Source organism: Parasteatoda tepidariorum, chromosome 8 (genome assembly GCF_043381705.1).
Source record: "Parasteatoda tepidariorum isolate YZ-2023 chromosome 8, CAS_Ptep_4.0, whole genome shotgun sequence".
Classification (NCBI taxonomy): domain Eukaryota; kingdom Metazoa; phylum Arthropoda; class Arachnida; order Araneae; family Theridiidae; genus Parasteatoda; species Parasteatoda tepidariorum.
In genome coordinates this window covers 84,894,938-84,917,840 of record NC_092211.1, presented here as the reverse complement: position 1 = coordinate 84,917,840, position 22,903 = coordinate 84,894,938, and the positions used below count along the sequence as shown (strand labels likewise).

Here is a 22,903-nt window from a genome sequence, read left to right as displayed (position 1 = left end):
TTGATCGTTTAAGTTTTGACCATTGCTTTTGTTGGAATTATTTTATGCAAATAAATGGATGTTTTTCCCACTGTTTGAAACAAGGTTATTATGTATGATTGAGAGTGGGTAGTTTTGAAATATATTTTTTTACTGAGTTATATCAACTTATCAGTTTGTACCGAAAAATATGCCTCGGTGATTTTATGATTTAAGCATATGCATTAATTATAAAGGATTATTATGATTTGAGCATTACAGGGTGGCCACAATTAGGAAAAATGTAATTGTTAATGATTAATTGGTTTTTAGAAATTTCATAAGTTAAAGAATTTAATTTCACTTTACTAATAGAAATCTGATGGTCAAATTTCATAGTTATCTTTAATTTACAAATATTTTTTGATATAAGTTAAACCACTTTAGTTCCTTTAACTTCTTTACCACACTTCAAATTTTGACAGACTGTGCAGCGATACCAACTACTCCGAATTTCACAAAATATTTAAAAAAAAGTTAGTGATAATCTATAATCTAATATCTGTAGATTTTCTGTTAATTTTACCAACTTTTTTTAAGGACTCAGTACTGTGAAATTATAAGGTGCAGAGATGCCAACTTTCTCCGCATCGTAAAAAAGTATTTTCTATTGGTAACGAAATTCAAGTTTCTTTTTAGTTTATTACTTGACATATTTTTGCAAATTTTTCCACCTCTACATATGAAAAATTCAAAGTATCTTATTAAATGCAAGTCTATTACAGTTATCACGGAGTGACATTTTTAAAGAGTGGGAGTAAATATCCTTTACCAACAAGTTTTCGTTCCCAATTTATTTAAATTAGCAGAGAGCGGAGCAGTCGGCTTATTTATACCTATGTGAAATATTTTTTATTTTATTTATAACCATCGTTGAACAGTCAAAACATTTTGGGTTTACGACTACTAATGTCCAGCTCCGTAGGCTTGTCATTTTGAAATTTGCTTTGGTAAATGTCCGAAGTATATATTAGGTAAAGTTAAGTGCTACTGCACGGTATACATTTGCCCGGTATGCCCTACATCAATGTTTTTTTTTAATGTTCAGCGCCACTGCCTGGTATACATTTGCCCGTTATGCCCTACACCAATGTCTTTTAATGTCAGGTCGCTGATTCAAAGTTAAAACGACACTTCTGCACCCACTTCTCATTCAAACAACACTAATTATGTTTCTAGAAGTGTCGTTTTAACTTTGAACCAGCGAAGTGTCACTGCCCAGTATGCATTTTCCCGGTACTCCGAACACTGATGTTTCTCCTCATCTTTTCTCAGGAGATATTAAAATATCCAATAAATATAATAATATCAACGAATAAATTGATATAAAATCGGATGTAACAAATATTTCGGACATTCACCAAAGCGACTGTGTGATTGGTGACATTCATCAGTGTAAGTCGACATTTTCTTGATTTCGATTATTCACGGTAAGATATACACAGCTACTAAATTTATTTATTAATTTGGGGGTTCCGCCAAAAGAGGCTCTATCCTTTAGGAGTCCGTAGCCGTAACAAATTGGGAACCGCTGACTTACACATCCGAAACATGTTTGTTAAAAAACTGCGTAACATAAGAGGCTATTACAGTTTTTTTTTTCGGTGTTAAAATAAGATCAGAAAAAAGAGAATGTTCTTTTGCGAGGAATAAATCCGATACGAATGTCTCGTTAGTTCTATTCTTTAATCCACGTACACAGATAAGACGTCTTCCCAATTTGCAGCAAGCAGAGCGTATCCAATGAAGTCAACAGACCAAGTTTTTGTTTCCAATCAACTTTTATCTGTATCACGCGTGATTCATTGAGATATTATGAATCTAAAATTAATTTTATATTTGGAGAAACTGAATAACGAAGCGTTGCTGCGAGCAGCGAAAGCGTTTGGAATTTTAGATGGAGAGGAAGTAACAATGCTACGCTTCACTGATTTCATGACTTCTGTTAATAAGCACGATTTGTTTTCGTGTTACTTTATGGAATTATTTAGAAAGTTTTTAAGCCTATAAAACGCAAACAAACACTTCGAAACAATTGTCTACAAAGTATACGTTATGTAAGGCACGATTTAAGTTCAAGATGGATTATTTGACTGGAAACAGTAGAGTTTTTTCCAGTTTAGAGTCCGGAAATTGTGCCAATTTTCGTTCATTTACTCTGAGTAAAATTATATAAAATTGGGAAGTGATTCATTATTCTGCTATTATTTCAGGTGGAAAATAAGATAAATTTAAAATAATTATTATGAAAAAAGCAGACGTTTGCAACTTATGCAAGTATTATACATACCCTTCAAAATTTGAGGTTAGTGCGATTTTTTTCAGTGGAATAAGTGCATTGGAGCAGAACTTTTATACTAAATAGGTATCAAATCAGAACTTACGAACGCTACAAATACATCCTCGTTAAAATTTAATCTCGTCGGCTGATTAATCACTAATTCGTCAATAATTGATCCTCGTCATGCCTCGCCAATAATTGATTTTGTAAATTAAAGAAATTTCAATGATGACTAACTGCTTCTGTTAGATCTAAGTAACTCCAAATAAGTGTAAATTTGAAAAATTATTGTTTGTAAGACCTTGTTTAGAATATTTTAGTTCGCCTTGTTTAGAATATTTTACCTTTAACACAGAAATAGACAATTATTTTTTATGCTGTATGTCATAAACATAAATTATTAATATAAAAATAATATTTTTAATTTTTTTTACCTAAATAATGATAAAATATGAAAAATATGCTTAAGGAAAATTCTACGTTATAAGATTAAAATATAAATATCTTACTTTTTTAAAATATTTATATCTTACTTACGATTGTATTAGATATTTCTGAATTCCCTTGCAAGTAAATCTAGGAAAATTATCCTGGTGGTTTTGCGTTATAGAAGAGTTCAACTCATTAAAATGAAGATGAACTATGTTCAGTATAATTTGGTACTGAAAAAGATGCTAATGGTTATTGATACTGGTCAACACACGATAGTTGGAAATAGTGTGAAACTCGCTGCATTAGTGTATTGGCTCGAAGCGACACTGATCTATTCATCTAGTCCTTTAGTCCTATGCTAACTGTCATAAATTAATAAGAATAAATGCGGAAAATAAAGGCAAGAAAAAGGGGGGCCAGAAGAAGTCAGAAATGTGATAGTTTTACTAACAATAAGTAAAGAAGTATCTACGAAATATATATACAAGGTGACGTAGGAAAATTATTATAAATAATGAGATTAACATTTGAATGATAATAAGGTAATAATCGAAGTTAAATTCAAAAAATAATGTATATGTATTTAAAAGATAACTGTAGCAGAAATGCCAACTTACTCCGCGACAGCGATTAAATATTTTGAGCTGTATCTTTTAATGTAGGGGTGGCGAACCTTTATACACCAAAGTGCCATTTTTTCTAGAGAATTGTTTGATGAGATCATAGACGTGCCGTCAAATAATTTTGACTTCGTGATTATTGGGAAAATAATAATACTAAATACTATCAACTCAAAACTCTTTATTTACATTGAAAAAAAAAATCTTTTGCAATGTCTCAGTTATACGCGTAATTCAACTTAAAGTAACACCAGTGTGACTTCTGTTGTTGCAGATTAGATGACAAATAACTTATATTAGGTTGTAAGACATTAGTTTAAGCAGGACTGCTATTTTTTTTGCTNACCAATATTAAACAAAACTTCTGTAAATTTATCATATATCATGTTATATTTGTTTTACAACTTAAAATTACACAATTCTAACTTTATTCAATGCTAAATTGTCAATCGCATTTGCATATATTCTAATTTTACTCATAATTTATCACAACTTATGAATGCATCAAATTTAAATTCCATTCAATGCTAAAATATCAATTGTAATTGTTTACACATTAATTTAATTCATATTTTAATCACAACCTATGATTGCATCAAATTTAATACCAATCAATGCTTAAATATCAATTGTGCTTTTTATATTCACGAAAATTTCTGATTATTGCATAAATCATGACTTATATTAAATATCAAATCATGTTTAATTTATCAAGCAAATATGCTTGTTCTTCTGTAATGTTACCTAAATGCTGCATAATTCAAAATGTTTTTTAATTCAACTTGTAAATACTTCATGATGAATGGGTTAGGGGCCGCTGCGCGGCCCAGGCACCCAATTTTAGTTAAATAAAGAGAAAGAGAAAGAATTTTGTGACAGTCAAGCCGTATTGAGCCTTTTAAAAAGTTGTCAAAATTATCTGAAACTCTGCAAATGTTAGCTCACAGGTCTCTACTGTTTTTAAAAAATAATTTGTAGAACCCGGAGCTGTTGGTATCCCTTGTGTAGTTTCTGTTAGTACAGCGACCCCAGTCGTCCTGGTAATTACCGCTCGTGTTTGGTTGCTCGCTTCTAGAATCAACACCTGATCAGGGCTAACATAAGACTGAATAGTGCATAAACGAAAATAAGATGGTAAAGTGCAAAAATTAGTAAGAAAATCATTTCATTATAGCTTCTTTTGGGGGAAAATTTAAATCTGTATAATTACTAAGATATTTTGGGCAATTTCAGCATATATATAAGACTGTTTTCCATTCAGAAAATGCAAATGGTGGTAAATAGATTATAATTTAAGACTAGTGCCAGCTTTTTTTAATCTTCCTAAAAGCCAGCAATAATGAATTGGTTTAGCTACCAGATTTTCTTTTCCATTTATTTACAGCAATAAACTTTCGAGCTTTCTAAATAGCGAACTTTTTATGATATTTATATTGCGATGGAGCTCTACGCGCGAAAAAAAAATTATTTTACTTCATTTAACCCTTTAGCGGGCCATTTATTTCTAGTAAAGGTAAATTAAAGAGTTTTTGGAATTGAAATTTATGTAAGAATAGTAATTGATATAAGAAAAGAAAAACTAATTTAGCTTATAAAAAACTAATTTAAATTTTATTGCTGTTCTTTTTTTTTGGTGGTATATTTACCACTACCTATTAGGAACTTATTGACTTTTATTTTTCTTTACTTATAAAATTAATTTTATACATGCTACAAACTTCAGAAGGAATTATGCATTTTATAACTTTTATACATTTTCCTGTACTAAGAAATGGTTGCCAATTTTATTCAAACACACTTTAAAAAAGCTGAAATTATTAACAAATGGAAACCTAAATTAAAAGTGGTAGAAAAGTTAGCATGGACCTTATAAATTGGTGGTAATTGGTGGATGGTAAGTATTCTTGCCACTGCTTTAGAAAGGGTTAACACTTAAATCACTGCTTTAATCATTATTCGAACTTTTTTTTTATTCATTTAAGCTATCTGTAAGTTATGGTCGACTAAATAAGCTGCTTTTTTCAAACTAAAAACTAAATAAATTTTAATATAAATCTCACTACCTCGTTATAAAAATGAAATTTAGTGTGAAATTTAAGAAAAATTGTGTTAACAAAATTTAGACACAGTTAATGGTCAATACTATTTTTCTGGACATAGTGAAAAAATTCTTGTATTTGTTCTATGCATCTCTAAATATATTTAAAATTAAGAATTATGTCAAGGTTATTTTCGCCTTTGATAATGAAATTTTGAAGATGCTTGTCATCGTCTACATTTGTGTGGTCAAGCTATGAAGGATGTTTCCTTGACCTTGAGAAATAGGCGTGGTGGGCAAGAGCACCTGCATCAGTGGAACATCTCAAGTATCGTCTGCAAAGTACGTGATCAAGTTAGCTGAGTATCAAATCTAAATTACGCCATAAACTAAATTGTATATTAATAAATCTTCCCTTGCTTTTAATCTCGTCTGGTGGGAAAACCATGAGTGAGTTTTTGCAAGTTTTTAATTACTTCAAAGTTGAAGCTATTATCATCATCTAGTTACAAGAAGAAATTAACATATCAGTCAATCAAACCTATTCGTCAGTAGAAATGAAAAAGGTGGTCGATGTTTGTGAATAATTTTTGCAATCTTTCAATCTTCATACAACGTTGAAGCTTACGTTTTTTAGCTGTATTTCAAATATAACACATTGGAGAACTTTTAGCTGTATTTCAACATAGGAAAAAAAAATTTCTTCTGTTGCAAGAGATTCTTTTACCACGTTGAATACCATGGGGGGTCACTGTTGACCGGCACTGAGTTTGTTCGTTGAGCCATGGGGGTGACCGGGGAAGCCAAGATTACTAGAAACACATAATTCGAGTAAATTTTTATATTATTATTGTTACTAAAATGGTTTGAAGAAATTAATGCAATATAGAACACGCAAAAATAGTTTTATTTATATACAAAGAGATATTTTCAAGTGATAGTTTATTAATTGTGATTCTTGGTTTAATAAATTCAATTTAGTGGATTTTTATCCGTCACTATCTCTAAACAATTCGTAGTCTTATATAATTCACCACTTTTCTTAGATGTGCCATGCTAAACCTCTTAAAAAACTAGCAAACTCTGTTAAATTTGCAAATATTGTTTGAAGTTATTTTACCATTGCATTCAATGTATAACAAATCTTACATACTATTGTATCGCTGATTTCAAATCTGCAACCCGTTTCCCTCTACTAGCTACAATTTGTTTTGCAATTTTATAAATAGTCCTTACCAGAATTTTTCGATATTCACTCGAGTGAATACTGTGTGGTAGAAAGAAGGCGACAAGGTATTTCAGTTTATGACGCGATATGTTAATTTCATATATTTTTTGTTTTTAGTGTTATTGTCAATGAAGTAGATAAATGTATATAAACCTGTACTTTCTTTATAAATTTGAACATTCAAACAAAAAATAAACTAAATTGTCAAGAATGCCATTTCTGAACAAAACTATTTTCAGACTTAAAATCCTTACTCCCGAGTTAAGTAAAATCAAGTATTTGTATAAATGCAGCAAAAAATTTATTCCCTGTTGTAATCTATAATAAGAGGACTAGTGTGCGTTTGTCTGCGTCTCTTTATCTTAACTCCAGCACCTTTTTAGGATCCTGAAATTTAAACAGTGGATGCGAGGAGCAATTTTAGCCATCGATTCTAAAAAATCTTTCAAAAATTTTAATTATTCTGTTCAAGAAAGATGTTTAAAAAATATATTTGTTTCATAGGATTTGCCTCATGCATTGTTGCGCTATCAAATGACAGACGTCTTTTTTTAATGACTTTATAGGAAATATCAGTGATATTTGCTAGCATACGGATGAAGAATTGAACTTCTAAAATCAATTTCGCTAATTACTTAAATGCAAAGTCACCAGGTAGCACGCCAAATAACGGAAATAATGTTTTCTGTGCATTTAGTGTATCTTCCCCACTAATTATGATCATGTTTTTTCAACAAGGCACATGTCCAGTTCAACTTAACTCTATATTAATCAAACCTTTTACGTACGGGGGTTAGACAAAAAAATGGAAACACTTCTATGCTAACTATATTTCAACAATTTTTCTATTAGAAGAAAATTTTTCGGAAGGTTTTTTTGATATGGCAAAACTGTGGGCATATTTTGAAAAATCATGTTGGAACCGTTTAGAAATGAGAATCTTTTAAACATGCAAAATTTGTATCAACCAAAAATAAGCGTATGAAGATAGAAGCTTTTTTTTTTCTTTTTCTAAACCACTATCATTGAATAGCAATCTAATATAAATATTGCAATCTTATGGAATAATTTCAAAATAGTTCATATGTTTTTGTTTCTAATGTTACTTGCCGATTACATCAAGCCTGCTTGGTGAAACCAAGCGAATTTAAGGCTGAGGGTGCGTTTCTTGTTTTTTCAGTGGCGCCATCTATGGCCAAGAATACGACTTCAGCCCATCCACGTCACAGCCTGCATACAGGGCGGATCCATTCATACATCCATTTATTCATCCATAAATCGTAATTTTGACCTGGAACACAATACGATCAATCTCCAATTCAGTACCAGTTCATGGAAGACTTAGTGACCCGACAGATTTAATGTGCACCAATCACCATTTATTGCAAGAGGAGTCTTTGGCCGGTGGGGACCGAACTGACGACGTCTTGAACTTGTGTCAAACGCAGTACGAACCAGATTTCCCCACCCTAATTGTTGATATTAAAGCTAGAAAGAAGCTTTTAATTTCCTCACCTCATTGTGATCGATCCGTATCTCGCATGGTTAAAAATTACACTATTTCTAAAAGGTTCAAGTATGATTTTTCAAACTGTGCGAACAGTTTTGCCATGCAAAATCTTCCAAAAAATTTCAACTAATAGGAACATTGTTTACATAGAGTATATAGATTGTTTAAATTAAGTATAGTTTATTAGTGTTTAAATTAAGTGTTTCCATGTTTTTATTCAACCCCTGAATATGCTTAAATTACTTATATACTGTGGTGATAAATATCCTTTTAATTCAAAGTTTTTCAAAAGAGATTTCCTCTTCACGTTTATGCGTTTGACGTAGCTATTCAGACAAGTGAGATATTTGTTTGTATTTTTGAAATAATCGATAGAACATTTCAGTTAAATAACAGTTTGAAAATTATAACAGTTTTAAATAGGTAAGTGCTAAAAAGTACATAACTGTATTTTAAAAAGTAATACCAAATTTTAAAAGTTATGCCAAAATTTGAAAGTTATGACAGATACACAAATCTGTTATAACTTATTAACTGTTAACGTACCATGGTTCACCAATTTCACAAAAAAAGTACCTCATGTTAACAGTTGTGTTTTCAAAATTCCAGAGGTTCTTCAAATTCGTTCTTCAAAATAAAAAAAGCACATATTTATCCATCAAAAACATATCCTGAAAATTTCAACAAAATCAAAAATGTCAAGTGTATCTATCTAACCTTGTCTGATTCACACGTTTTTTTTTCTTCTTTTTAAATGGGCTGTTAAATCAAGTGCACTTTATTACAATAAGAGGATTAAAAATGAAGAAAATATGTAATTTAAAAACTGAAGATAAAAACAAAAATCGAAAAGAATGTTGCGATTGAACATTTTAACAGGGAAACATCTCATGCTTATGGAGTTTTCGACTAAAAACTAAAAAACACAGTCGTTCAAGCGAAAACCTCTTATTAAAATACTATTGAATTAAAACAAGTTAGTTTATCAATTTATTTTTTAAATTTATTATTACACAACGTAATGGAGCATTTAATAACGATTCTAAAGGCTTTACGGACTATTTCTTCCTTTTAAGAATGATAATGATTAAGATATTCCAGAAAATTGTTTTTTTCTTTACTTTTTTGACTAAACGTAAATAAAATGATTTGCAATAAATAATATTTGGATTTAATTAGGATTTTTGAAACCTACAAGAATTATATCTATTCTGTTATACAATTTTGTCTAGTTCCTGCTTACAGTACTTTTCCAAAACCTTTTAAGTGTCAGAAAGAGAAAACAATTAAAATAAGCAGATTTTTGAAAACAATTTAACTATAAAGAGTCAAATCTTTAGTGTTTATACTTTTTCAATTATAAATAAAGTGTGATAATTAAGAAAATCATCAAATTATAATTTATTAAACTGAGTAATAAATATTCATAAAGCCAGGATAGCCTAGTTGGTAGGGCGTTGGGCCCATGTCCAAGAGGTCGAGGGTTCGATCCTCGCCGGCCGAAGACTCCCCGCGTAGTAAATGGTGACTGCGGCACATTAAATGTGTCGGGAGCACAAAGTCTTCCATGTTTCAATTACAAATTATACCTCTGGGGACACTGCGTTGGAGATTGATCGTTCTCTGGTTCAGGTCAAAATTACAATCTGTGGATGAATGAAAGGATGTATGAATGAGTCCGCTATAAACGGGCTGTGAGGTGTGTGTGGCTGAAGTTGTATTCGTCCCGATAGATGGCATCACTAAAATCAAGAAACGCCAGCTCTGTCTTTTAAAATTCGCTTGGTTTCACTAAGAAGGCTTGCTGATATTGTCAAGTGACATTAGAAACAGCAATATAAAATTATTGGAAAAATAGTCTTGTTACCACTAAGAGATACATTATATTAGGTAGGTGGGAAAAAAGAGCATCAATAACACCTATTTAGGAATCATATAAATTTAACATCTGATTATATTCGGGTCGTTTAACCAAATTTATATAGGATCAATATCGGCTGAATAATGAATATAAAATATCGGGTGAATCTGACAATTCGATACTGGTACTTTCGATACTTTTGGGCTGTAAAAAATCGATGAAATCGAACAATTTTGTATATTATAAGGCCAATATAGGCTAAATAATGAATATAAAATATCGGGTGATTCTGGCAACTCTATAACGGCACTTTGAACCTTTATTAAGCCAAGATTCGACTTTCCTTTAATTTTTAAGCCAAGATTTTCCTTAAATTTTCGATTTTTAAGCCAAGATTCAAGCAGATAGCCCCCCTGGCTAGTTACACCGTATCCTAAATTTAAATCGGTATCGTTTAGTTAACTTCTCATCGAGATGAACTACATCCGGGGTGTGTTGCAGGAATTCAAAGGGTCTTTGTTTTATTATCCAATTTTTTGTAAGTATTGCACATTTTCTTTTTTCTACCCTTGATTTATTTTGTATATAACCTTTTATAGAGTTTAAATTTTCCATGCGTAAAATTGCTTTCGCATGCTCCTCCACCGCTTTTTCATTTATTTCATCTTCAATGAAGGTAGCCCCTGGGGCTAAGTACTTCGTACACAAATTTACATTGACATTGGTAGTTTACGAAATTTAGTAATTATATAAAAACATTGCACTGCGTAGTTTATATGATGTGGTCTCTATATTAGTTCAAGCACCATATTAAAGTACTCGGAGTGCAAAAGTTTAAGCCTTTATTTTTAATTTAGAACTTAATTTTTTTTTGCATTATTTTAACTAACAATAAGATCAAAGCAAATGCATGGAGCAAATTATTTAATCATTTCTTATTATTCGTAAACTAATTTTTTTGGATGGCATTTTTATACATCGTAAATTATAATTGTCATTATAATTAGAATTATATAATTTTGTAATTATAATAAGCCTACGTCTAGTTTACATTAAAAAAATAATTCAAACATTCGACCTCTTAGACGTATTGTATCAGAATAAATAAATGAATAGTGTCAGAAGTAAATAAATAGAATACAGTCGTCATAAATTAATAGACTACAACCATTCAAAAGACAGTGGAAAACAATATTTTCTAAAAATTAAACTTAATTTGAAAGTCATAAACTAGTGTTAGTTCAAACATTTTAAAGAACTTTTTTTATCATTCAAGTGTACAAAAGAGAATCGTTTTCCAATCTTTTAATAACTAATTGGATGAGAACAAGACATGTTTTAATAGTATATTTATTTTCACCATTAAGTCAAAATGTTTCACTTAAAAAAAAAAAACTGTTTCCGAAATGAATTATAGGAATAGTTTTTTCGTATTTTCCTTTTTATTCGAATATAGCTGATAACATTCGAATATCTGAAAGCATTTTTTGCATTAAATGTATGAAGAAAGTTTAAACTTTCAAATTTCATCATTTGTGCGTGACTATATTCAGTTTTAAGTAATATCAAATAATAAAAAATGAAGTTGAAAAAAATCTTTTGACCCACTCCGCCCCTTCCGCGATCAAAGGGTGGAGCTAGGTCAATGCTTAACAGTGACCCACGCTGCTCTATATTCCAATAAAGATCAAAACTTAATTTCCCTTATAGCTCAGCTTTTTTTAATTGCATCTTCCATGACCTGACTGTAAATAAGTTTCCCACAACCCTTTTCGAAACTACAATGAAATGAATAAAAACTTAGCTTTGACAAGTGTTCCCCACAAATATGATAAAGTTTACACACTGATCAATAAATTTCATTTTATTTTCATCAGTAGAAACTGAGACTTCAAACAATGCTACTTAACTCATTATACAATAATATGGTCCAAAATAAAAAATCGGCTTAAAATCGTAAAAAATATTTATGTGAATTAATAATGTAAAGTATTGATAACTTTTTAATGTGCATAACCGTTTATGTAACTATGATATTGTATATCTTTTGACAGCTGATCCGGTTTTGAATAGAGGCCGAGGTGACCCTCGTTCGAATCCTATCGAAAGCAGGTAGATTCGATTCAAATGATACCGCCACAGAGCAGTTTTCTTCAACGTGCATTGCAGATGCAGGTTGATTCCATCAAAAATTGTTTCATGAAAGCAATTTGTCTCAAAGTTTGATCCCTTGCCTTCTGGGTTGAGTTCCGGCTACCATGACTTATTAATAGCTAAAACATGTATACGGGACTGTTTTTTTGGCTGGAAAAATATTTTACTCCTTTCAAAGATAACCTAGAAAATAGGTGATTTTACAGGTAGTTTTTGCTTTCTTCTCAATTCCGGGTATGGCTGGTTATGGGAGTTTTTTTCGTCTTGATAGGCCAATAGATAAAATTGATTACTGGTTGAAATATGAGTTTTTCATTGTTGAGTCACAATATATTTTACTAGGCAAATACTCTAGTACTAGCCATGTAAACCTAGTACTAGCCTTTAAAAAAATCTTTTTTTGCTAACAATTTTACGAAGAATTCAAATATAGTTTTTTACACCATTTTTTCAATGGTAAGATCTGCTCACCTGCTGACGGAAAGTAATTAACTTTTTGGTTTCAGCTAAAGTTATCATGATACAACTGTCAACTTTTCCTCTTAAAAATCATTTTTCCAAATGATACATTGAGCATAAAAAAAATCAATTAAAGGTAAAAGCACTTTAATATTTTACCAGAACTTATATCCAATGTCATTTGATTATCCATGCTCAGTGGTTGTTAAAACCGTTCTAAACTAAATTTACGAATCCAAGAATGAAATGGGAAAGCAAAAGTTTTACCCTCACTTCCCTAGCAACAAAATAACTCGGGCCTTCATCGGACCAATATTCACGAATCTTGGCTGAAAAAAGGTTTAAAGTGCCGTTGCTTTCCGATATCAGTCATATTCACCCGATATTTTGCAGCCATTTTATAACCAATATCGGCCCTATATAGAATTGTCAGATTTACCCTATATTTTGTAGTCATTATTCAACCTATATTGGTTGTATATAGGCTGATATAGAACCAGTATCAAAGAATCTAGACATTCCAATATTGGTCCCTCGGTACATGTTCTGTTAGAATTCATTATATACATCTTGTTATATATGCATGCATATACATCTTATAGGACCAAAATATTTTCCGGAAGGATCTTCAGTTATTTCATGAGTTGTCCTAACCCATAACTGTAGCTTTTTACACTTTTGGTTAAGATTGAATTCAGATTTGAAAGCAGGAATTATATTGACTATGCAAACACGTTATGTTTCTAAAGAATGTTGATACAACTTATGTCATCATAAGTTGTATCAATATTCTTTAGTCATTAAAATCATCAATACAAAATTTTGTTAAATTTAATATCAACCGTTTAAATGCTACTGTAACTGTATAAAACAGCTGGGCACCTGAGGCTGCTTGCGGCCCTTTTCCCATTTATCTTTAGCTTGGTTGATCTTTGTGGTGCTTCGATGAGGTTGTGGAATGCAAATGAAGTATTCATGTGGTTCTGACTGTGTAATTATATGCAGTAGGGTGATAGGTTTAAATGCCAATGTTCTATGTTTGGATCATGCTTCTTTTTCAAAATGTTAAAAACTGGTAACTCAAGTATTTTCTAAGCACTTGCTATTGCAAAAATTAAGTATTCTTATCAATCTATTTCTATAGTATTAATATCAAATATTATATATCTTGTGATATATATCTTTTCAGAAATCAAACAGTTGTTGCATTTATAACAAAATTAGTAGCTAGCTGACGAAAATTTCTATTTCATTTATACTCATCTCTGCTACTACGTTTTTCATGGAGACACTTTTTCCATTAGTGTGAAATATGAATTCAGCAGGTAAACGGTAAAAGTATACATTTTAAAAACAGAAAGAAATTCTCCGGCGAAAAACAAGGGTATCGGCAGCTTTGATTCGTAATGTACTTTAGGAATTATACATTACGAATAAGAAGGAAATTTTCAATGACTAAATCTTTGTAGTTTTTTTATCGATTCATACTTACATTCTTTATTTTTTACATTACATTATTTATTTTTATTATTACTCTTATTAAATTAAATCACAAAATTTTTCAATTGAAACTAAAATATATCCTCATCAACTTCCAAGAAGGTACAACTTGCAAGAGTTCATACGTACTTGGTAAAAATTTAAAACTGATATAAATTTTGTTTAAAAAATTTATTATCATTATAGTTTTCACTTTCAAATTTTTATGTACAGGACTGCCAACAACTAAGTTTTTGTTGGAAAATAAATTATAATTTGGTAAATAATTAAAAACTGACGGTTTAAAAATTTTTTTAAATTTTGCCTTCATTTTAAAAATTTTCCCCATAGAAAGCTGGAACACAGTGGCCAGTCATGTGAAGTTCGGAATCATTTTTATGTAGTAGTGTGGAGAGTAACTTTAAACCAACATTACAAAACAAATAATCATACATTAAAACATAAACTTGAGCCGTGGTGGCTCAGGGGATAGAACGTTCATCTCCCAATCATATGAACCGGGTTCGAATCCCAGTGACGGCGGGTCGATACGAATTTCCTACCCAGCTCGCACAGACCACTGTGTTAACCTTAAACATATTCAGTGGTAGACGGATAATAGGTTAGAGTCCCTTTGCCGTCAGGCTAACTGTTGGAGGTTTTCGTGGTTTATCTGTCTATTTAATTCAAATGCGGGTTAGTTCCATTAAAAAAGTCCACCATGCAGGCAAATTTCTTCCAATACTTTACTACAACAGTTCCCTTGCCTTTTGGTAGGGCTTCAAAATTACAAGGCTGCGGTGTTGAACATTGGTAGCCGTAAACTCTAAATTGACTGTTATTAAACATAAACTATGCTACCACTAGAAGAAATGTTCTTAAAAAGCATCGATAAGTACCCTGACTTGGTACTGTACTACTATACTAAAGTAAATTTTGAACGATATTACTGTAAAACGCATTCCCCAATTACTGTAGTTTGAATGTAGGATCTATCCTAAGTATAGCAGTGAATAGTAATACTAGTTGTGGGTTAACATTAACATTAGGAGAGCCATACACTTAAGGGATGAAGTTTTCCTTATTTGAATTTCAATTATTATTTCTCTATTATTAAAAGATAATTTTTCTACCTAACCTTGTCCTTAACATTTAAATTCACAGTCTGGAGAAAATATTAAATAAAAAATAATTGTAATAACCTTCATAAGTGTAACGGAATCGTCTTCAAATTATTGACGACGTTTATTTTTATGTAATAACCCCACCCAAAAATGGAGTGCTCTTTGGAATATTTTTTTACTGCCCTTGGAAGAGTATTTGCTCCTCCTATTGTTCCAAGGACTTATATAAATGTCGGATGAAATTTTCGATTTTAATTTAAATTAAGTATTTCTATAGTTTGTGGTCAAAGAAACTCAAGTTTCTCAAGATGAAATCTATCGTAAGTGTTATTTATTTTAATTTTTATAAGCAATCTAACTTTAAATTTTGAAGAGATGAAAGCGCTTAACGACATTTTAGTGAATTTGAGACTCTTGCCCGTTTAAACTTGTTGTCAACAGAAATTTTTTTAAAAAAAGACTACTCATTTACTGTTTTTTTCTGATTTGTTGGTTGATTTAGTCCTTTTTCCACAGTAAATAGTGAAATTTAAAGATAATGTTGTGTTTTCGTCGAGAAAAAGACTTTCGCGGTAAATTTTAAAAAGTGATGAAAATTAAAATTGAAATCTCCATAGTTTAATACATTTGCGATAAATTCCGCACCCAGCTCGCATCGACCACAGTGCTGGCGTAAAATATCCTCAGTAGTAGACGGCTCATGGATTAGAGTCTTCTTGCTGTCAGGTTGATCGTAGGAGGTTTTTCTCACCATGTAACTCAAATGCAGGTTAGTTCCATCAAAAAAATCCTCCAAGATTTCTCCCATTACTTGTTCCGGGAGCTCCTTCGTCTTCTGGGTTGGGTTCAAAATTACGAGACTATGTTGTTGAACATTGGTATAGTCGTAAACTCAAAATTGGGCCAGCTGTTCAACGACGGTAATAAAATAAAACAATTTCTGTTAAATTTCTTCTCTACAAGACTCAAAATATTAAATTAGTATCGTTAAAAAAAAAGAAATTCCTATCAGATTTAACACTACCGCTATTAGATTTTTAAGGCCTTTGGAAACGATAGCATATCCTCCAAATACTACGGAATTTCCGCAGTTTCAGAAAATATTTTTCTGACTGCAAATTTTATGCAAGACTGCCAACTTTCTACGCTTTTTGGGGAAATTAGAGATAAATTAAGTTTATGGTTTACTGAGTGATTCTTTGTATAGTTAATTTGGTTAAAAGTTATTTTCCAAGCCACTACATTTAAATGATTCAAAAGTTCATATAATTACCCACTTTCTTCCAGTCCTTTCGTTGTGAAGCTTTAATAATGATTTCAAAATTATGGATGCTTTAGTTTTCGATTGTGCAAAAGTGTAGTAGTTGGCATACTTGATTATTTGTATCAATATTTTAATAAAGTAGAATTTATAATAAATTAGTTGAACGCTACTGATAAATAATTTAAAAAGATATATGAAGGCCAAATTAGCGAATGATTATGTTCTTCAGTACCAATAAAAATTACATAAAAGTTTTACTTTTTTAGAAATACCTACTGCATCTGACCACCAATGAAAAAAAATATTTTGCAAAAACCTCATATGTTGAAGGGAGAATAGGGAACTCTAAATCTTTTCAAAAAATTTCAATTATGACTTACATCCACTATGTGCTGTTCAGTAATAGTTAATGACAGAATTATTAGTCAGGGTTTCCGCTGACCTTTTAAAAAGGTGATAAATCGTTACTAGAATTTTTCTTTTTAAGAGTTTCTAATTCTAATTCTGCACCTGGAGTCGCTTCCGGATTTTTAAAAGTTTGTAGTTCTCAGACAGATGTGTTTTCCTAACAAAATATCCTTAAGTGGTGACCACTTTATATAAATATAGTAAATAACTTACATATAAATATAGTAAATAATCAAAGCTCTTTTTGGTACAATGTATAAAACTTTTGTAAGACCCGTGCTATCCTGAAGAACGACTCATAGTAAGTAAATATTTACAAAAAATGTAGCTAAGATATTCCAGCTAACCTACTTCAAATTCAAATTTAACTGTTTCTCCTCTTCAGCAACTAAAGGACGAAAAAAATAAAAACAGTTGTGCATTTGAAATTGTAAAAATTGGTGATCAACAAAATGCAATAATGGGACAAAAGGATTAAAATTAAAAATAAATTTTCTTCCTTTCTGTTTATTATTTAAAAGGAATACATACAATATTTTCGATCTTTGTATCCTTGATAGCATAGTTGCCACCTTTTTTGCGCTTTTTAAAATCGATTTTTCCGAAATGGCAGAGAAATGAAATAAATTATAAACAAAAAATAGTTTTATATTTTGCTAATACTTTATTTACACCAAGGTATTATAATCATGTATTTGCATATATATTAAATTTATTCATTTGTGGTGTTAGTTAAAATCAGTTTTACTTAAATTTGAAAATCCAAAAATGAAGTAGAAATCACACTTTTACCACTACTTAAAATGCAAAAATAAAATCTTCCAGAAGACTTGACAGCTATGTGATAATCTTATAAGGTAGTGACAACCAGGTGAAAAGAAATTAGCTTTAGCCAACCCATTTATTCGTGACTGCGATAACAATATTTTGTCTATTTCACCACAGTTTATTTAAAAATGAGCATCGTTAGAACTTTCAACAATTACGTATGTTCGAAATAAAGTGAAAATAAAAAAAAGGTTTTTAAAAATAGTCATATTCGTATTTTGCTCCTACATATTATTTTTTCCTAATTATCGTCACCTCTTATTAATATATAAGCAATTTCGAATAAATAGTTAAATTGAGAAATTGGATAATAACCCGTTATGGATTACTATTGTAAAGCCATTACATTTTATAGAGATGTAAAAAATACCTTTATGAAAAGTGTGATAGGGCATTTATGCCTAAAACATTTACTATTTGTCTCCCTCTAAAGTTTTAAAACATCGCAGTCACATAAATTTGGATCAATGCTCATATATTTATTATTAATTATATTTTATGCACGAATGCCTTTTCAAAAATGAAATAATTGATTCACCAGTTTTAATCTTTCTGAAAAAAAAAAGGGTTCTTTGGAACGATAGCCCATAATAAGCTAAAGAAAAAAAATTCTTGAAATTCTACCAATTTTTTTTTTTGGGGGGGGNTGGGGGGGGGAAGGGTGTGAGAGATGATGGTGGCACCAATTTTATGCCTTTTAAAAATATATTTTATTTATGTACAAGAATAATAGAACTTATAAATTTTTGCAAAGCAAAAATCATTTGATTTCTGATGAAAATGCATTGTACTTAGCACAGAATAGCAATTGAACAACATGTGAATTGTGACATTCTAGAGAAGTAATACATCATTTTCTCTAAACAAATGTATCATTTTAAGTTTCAAAATTATTTAATTAGAACTAGAAATCGATTTTTTAATTATTATCTATTTTGAAATATTTCAGATTGCTTTGATTTTGGGCGTGATGCTCTTTGCCTCTGTCTTCGCCGAAGAAAAGAAAGAGGAAGTAGAAAAGAAGCCAGAACAGCAGAACGTGGCTTGGCCCGGTTTTTATTACCATCCTTCCATCCCAGCCCTTCCAGTGGCTCATTACTACCCATCACCTTATTATCATCCAGTCAGCTACCAGCAGTGGTGGAAGTAAAAATATAAAACAGTCCACGATGGTAAGTTGTATTTAAAATGATAAAATAAAGAACAGTTTGGTTACGTTTATGATTAGCGCCATTTTTTCATATTGCGTGTGGACAATTTTTCGAGGTTGTCATAGTTATGTAGTAAAATCTTTGGAAGTGGTAGGAAAACTTATGAAAGTCTGTACAAACTCGGTACTATAGCTCCAGGCTACCAACTTTCTACATTTTTTGGGAAATTTTTATTTTATTGGTAGCTAAATTTACGTCTTAATGATTCTTAATGAATAATGTCTTGTAAATTTGATTTAAAATTATTCTTCGTGCACCACACTATGTAAATGATTCAAAAGCTCATGTGAAACGCCCTTTGTTCTAGCTGTCGAGGTGAAGTTTTTGCAGGATTGCCAATTTACTACGCTTTTTGGGAACATTTCTTCCAATGTTAGTTAAGTTTATGTTTTGATGTATACTGGATTGCCATAGCAATGGTGAAATATGAAAAAGGTGATGACTAAAGTTATTAAAATCCGCAACTTTTTCAAGCATATTTATTTCAGATTACTATTGAACGTAAATAAGAAGTGTGATTTTCTTATAAATCTCAATAATTTGAAATGTGGTTATTATAATTGAGGCAGTTATAATTGAATAATTAAAAAGATAAGAATAACCAAAAATTGCGTTTCTATCATTTCTTACATTTATAGTCAACTGTGGCATGCATTCTGTGTATAAGTCTTAGTTTTATAAATTTGATTTTAAGCTATTTTTCCCACCACTATATAAAAAAAAAGTTCATATATAGCGTCATCTAGTTTCAGCTCTCTGGAGGTGAGGCTTTAAAAAATTTCGATTTTTAAAAAGTTCTGAAAGCTTTAGTTTTCAACTGTCAACCACTCAATAAAACATTTTCAAAAAGTCTAGACGCTGGCAGCCTTGTTTGGCTACTATTAAAAAAATTTGCGACGCTCAAATGAAGTGCTGAAAATATATTTATTGAATTCTTTATATCTATAGTAATGCCAATTATTTTTTTTTTTCAAAAAAAGTCAAAGCAAATAGTTTTGCTAGTCGTGTTTTTTTTTAAAACTTTTTGTCTAAACAAAAAAATTTCAAAACTTCTCAGGTATTTATACAAGCGTTTCACTATTAATATTTATTTTGAAAAAGTTCAATTTATGATGACAAATAATTAATAATAAATATTAGAATTTGAAATGGAAGCATTGTATCATTGTATCAAAAAGCCCCTGACCGTGACGTATCGCATGATAAACTGGAATGTACTATCGCCTTTTTCCTACCACTCCTTGCGTAGCTAAAAAGTGGGGACACTTAGTATTCACTCGTGTAAAAAAAAAATATTCTTTTTAGGAATATATTGTTTAATTGCATAAATACTGTAGCTTGTACAAAGAAATCAATTTCAAATTTGAAATCACCGACGCGGGAATACTAAAAAAATAATTTGTTCCCCAGTGTTATTATACTGAATTTCTCGTTATAAGGGAGTTAAAAGCATGAGATGACATTTTTTTAAAGCACGAAGCCATAAAAAATAATAAAATAAATAGAAAAACGTAAAAAAAAATTTTTTTTAATTCAAAGAGAATTTTGGGGGAAGAGCAAGCAAGATGTGGTCTTCACTATAAAATTGATTATTTTTTCTCAATAAATTGATAAATAAATAAGTATCTTAATGGCGTTTAATTTATGCAGTATTTAATATGAATTGGTTTTCCTATAAAAAATGAAATAATAAATTTTGATGTGCACTCAATTTTTAAACATATTTTCTTCTTTAAACTGTACTGATTATCTACACAGTACAAATTATCTACACAGTTCTAACACCCTCTGGTGGACGTTAGTGCCCATGTTGGGAACCTGTGCACAAATCAATTAATGCAAACGATTATTTCAGTTACAAAATCGAGAACAAAAACGTTCTTTCTTCGAACGAACAAACCTTTAATTTGGCAAATTCGGATTCTTGAGGTAGCCGCCATCTCGAAAATATGGTCCTAATGATTCTCTCAGCAGAGCAGCCGCAAACTAGAGTCATTACTGTTAAATTTACATTTGCAAGAAAAATTAAAACTTTACATTGTTTTCAACTGTTTAATGCAAAAATCAATCAATTATGAAAATCCAAAACTTGGTAGATACCCATCTCATAATTTCTGAGCAAAAAAACTCTCAAAAAAGTCTTACCTTTCAATTTTTATTTATCAGGAATGCCACCTACTCCGGATTCGACGAAATATTTTTAAAAACGGTATAGAACTGCAGATTAAAATTTGTAGAATTTCGGTTAATTTTGATGAACGGTTAATTTGAACTTTTTAAAGGGCTCAATACGATTGAACTGTAAGAAAGTGGCATATGACGCAGGCCTTTGAATTATTTAGAAATAGTGCTGAGTAGAAACCCTATAAATTGAATATACTAAACCAAGAATCATACATTAAAAGAATACCACAGGAAACTATTTATTTCCTATGCGGAGCAAGTTGGTATCTTTACAATTTTTGGACCTTTTTATCTGAATATAATTTCACTCATAAAAGAACTTTGCATAATTATTTATAATTTAGTTCAATAATGATCGCACAAAATTTAAATTATAAAGTGTAAAAAGTTTGCATTAATTTTAACTGTTAAATTTATTACGACAAACTTTAAAACTTGATATGAACCTGTCAAATAATTTCTGAGCAAAAACTCCTTAAAAAGTCGTATTTTTAAATTTTCATGTCATTTGAACCGAATCGACAGATTCGGTTCAAATTTTATCATTTAAAATAATATAATTTAAATTGGGGCAAAAATTAGTTAACTACAATTAAGTCCTGAAATATTTTGTCCAGGAACTCGCCTGTCCCCTGGAATAATAATTAACATTTAAAAACGTAGAGATCGATCCTCCTTTAAGTTGTTAATTTAATAAATTGTTTTTCTCCTTTATTTTTAATCAACTTATTTATTTTCCTTACAGATTCCTGCGAGGCGTCGTAGGAAAAGAATCCTTAATTTCTTAAGAAATTAAGAAGATTTCTAATTTGCTGGACTCTACAATATCTTAAACTACGTTGTTTGCCAAGACTATAATGAAGATTTAAGAAAAAAATATACATAAGTTTGGTTATTAAAAAGCTTAACCCGATTGTCGTTTTCAACCGTTTTGGTTTTTCCCATTTTTTCGCTTCTATTTTTTAATTGCAAAAAACATATCGAAAATGAAAACTTGATATTTTTTGTGTCTTTAAAGAATTTGAATAATTGGGTTACATGGCATTATCTTATCTTTAAAAGAAATGATTTATTTTAATTACTACTCATTGTATTTCTGTAAGTTTTTTTCCTGTTGGAGTGATTGTTGTGCATGCTTTCATAAAGTTTAATAAAATTATGTCTTCTTATTTGCACTTATGTCTCTCTATATGAAAAAAATAAAATACTCTAACTCTTGTGTATCCCAAAAAATAATTGACGATTTGGAAGAAAAAAAAACTATCAAAGGACATAGGAAAGCAGGAATTTACTGCAATCTAATTAGTGCAGCTAACTTGTTACACGTTTACTAGCTATAATCAAAACTAGTTACAAATTTTGTCAACAGTCGCCGTTTTTAGCAGAAAAAATAATAAAGCAATGTTTTTTTGTCATAATAGCCTAGACCATTCAATTGAACATATATATTTGCACAGATTTTGTTAGTTTGGTCTGCCCCACAATGTTACAGAAAACGATGGTTATTTTGAAAACATTGTTTTATATTTTTCTCATTTCGGTAATATAGAGCAAGATCAAACCATATTATCCCGCCTTTTACCGAGCCTTGATTCAATTCAACAAGTAATTAAAGTTGTAGAAAATTTATAAGATATTATGGTTCCAGGTTCATTCAATATTTTTGCGAGTGCTAGTCATTAAAATTATGACAACATTTTTCAGTAATGTAGTAATAGCTTCTGTTGTAAACAAGATTTCTTCTTGCATATATAAATTTGGATAGATTAAATGATAAAACAAGGTTTTCAAGTTATTTTTCTTT

General features: G+C 30.4%; 1 long non-coding RNA gene across 1 annotated transcript; it reads left to right on the top strand.

The window, feature by feature from the left end:
• The first annotated feature begins 15,356 nt into the window (after positions 1–15,356).
• On the top strand, positions 15,357–22,274 carry LOC107448101 (uncharacterized). The gene is made up of 3 exons (XR_001584623.3): positions 15,357–15,524; positions 18,654–18,876; positions 21,845–22,274. It is a non-coding gene; the product is annotated as an uncharacterized lncRNA (long non-coding RNA).
• The last annotated feature ends 629 nt before the right edge of the window (positions 22,275–22,903 follow it).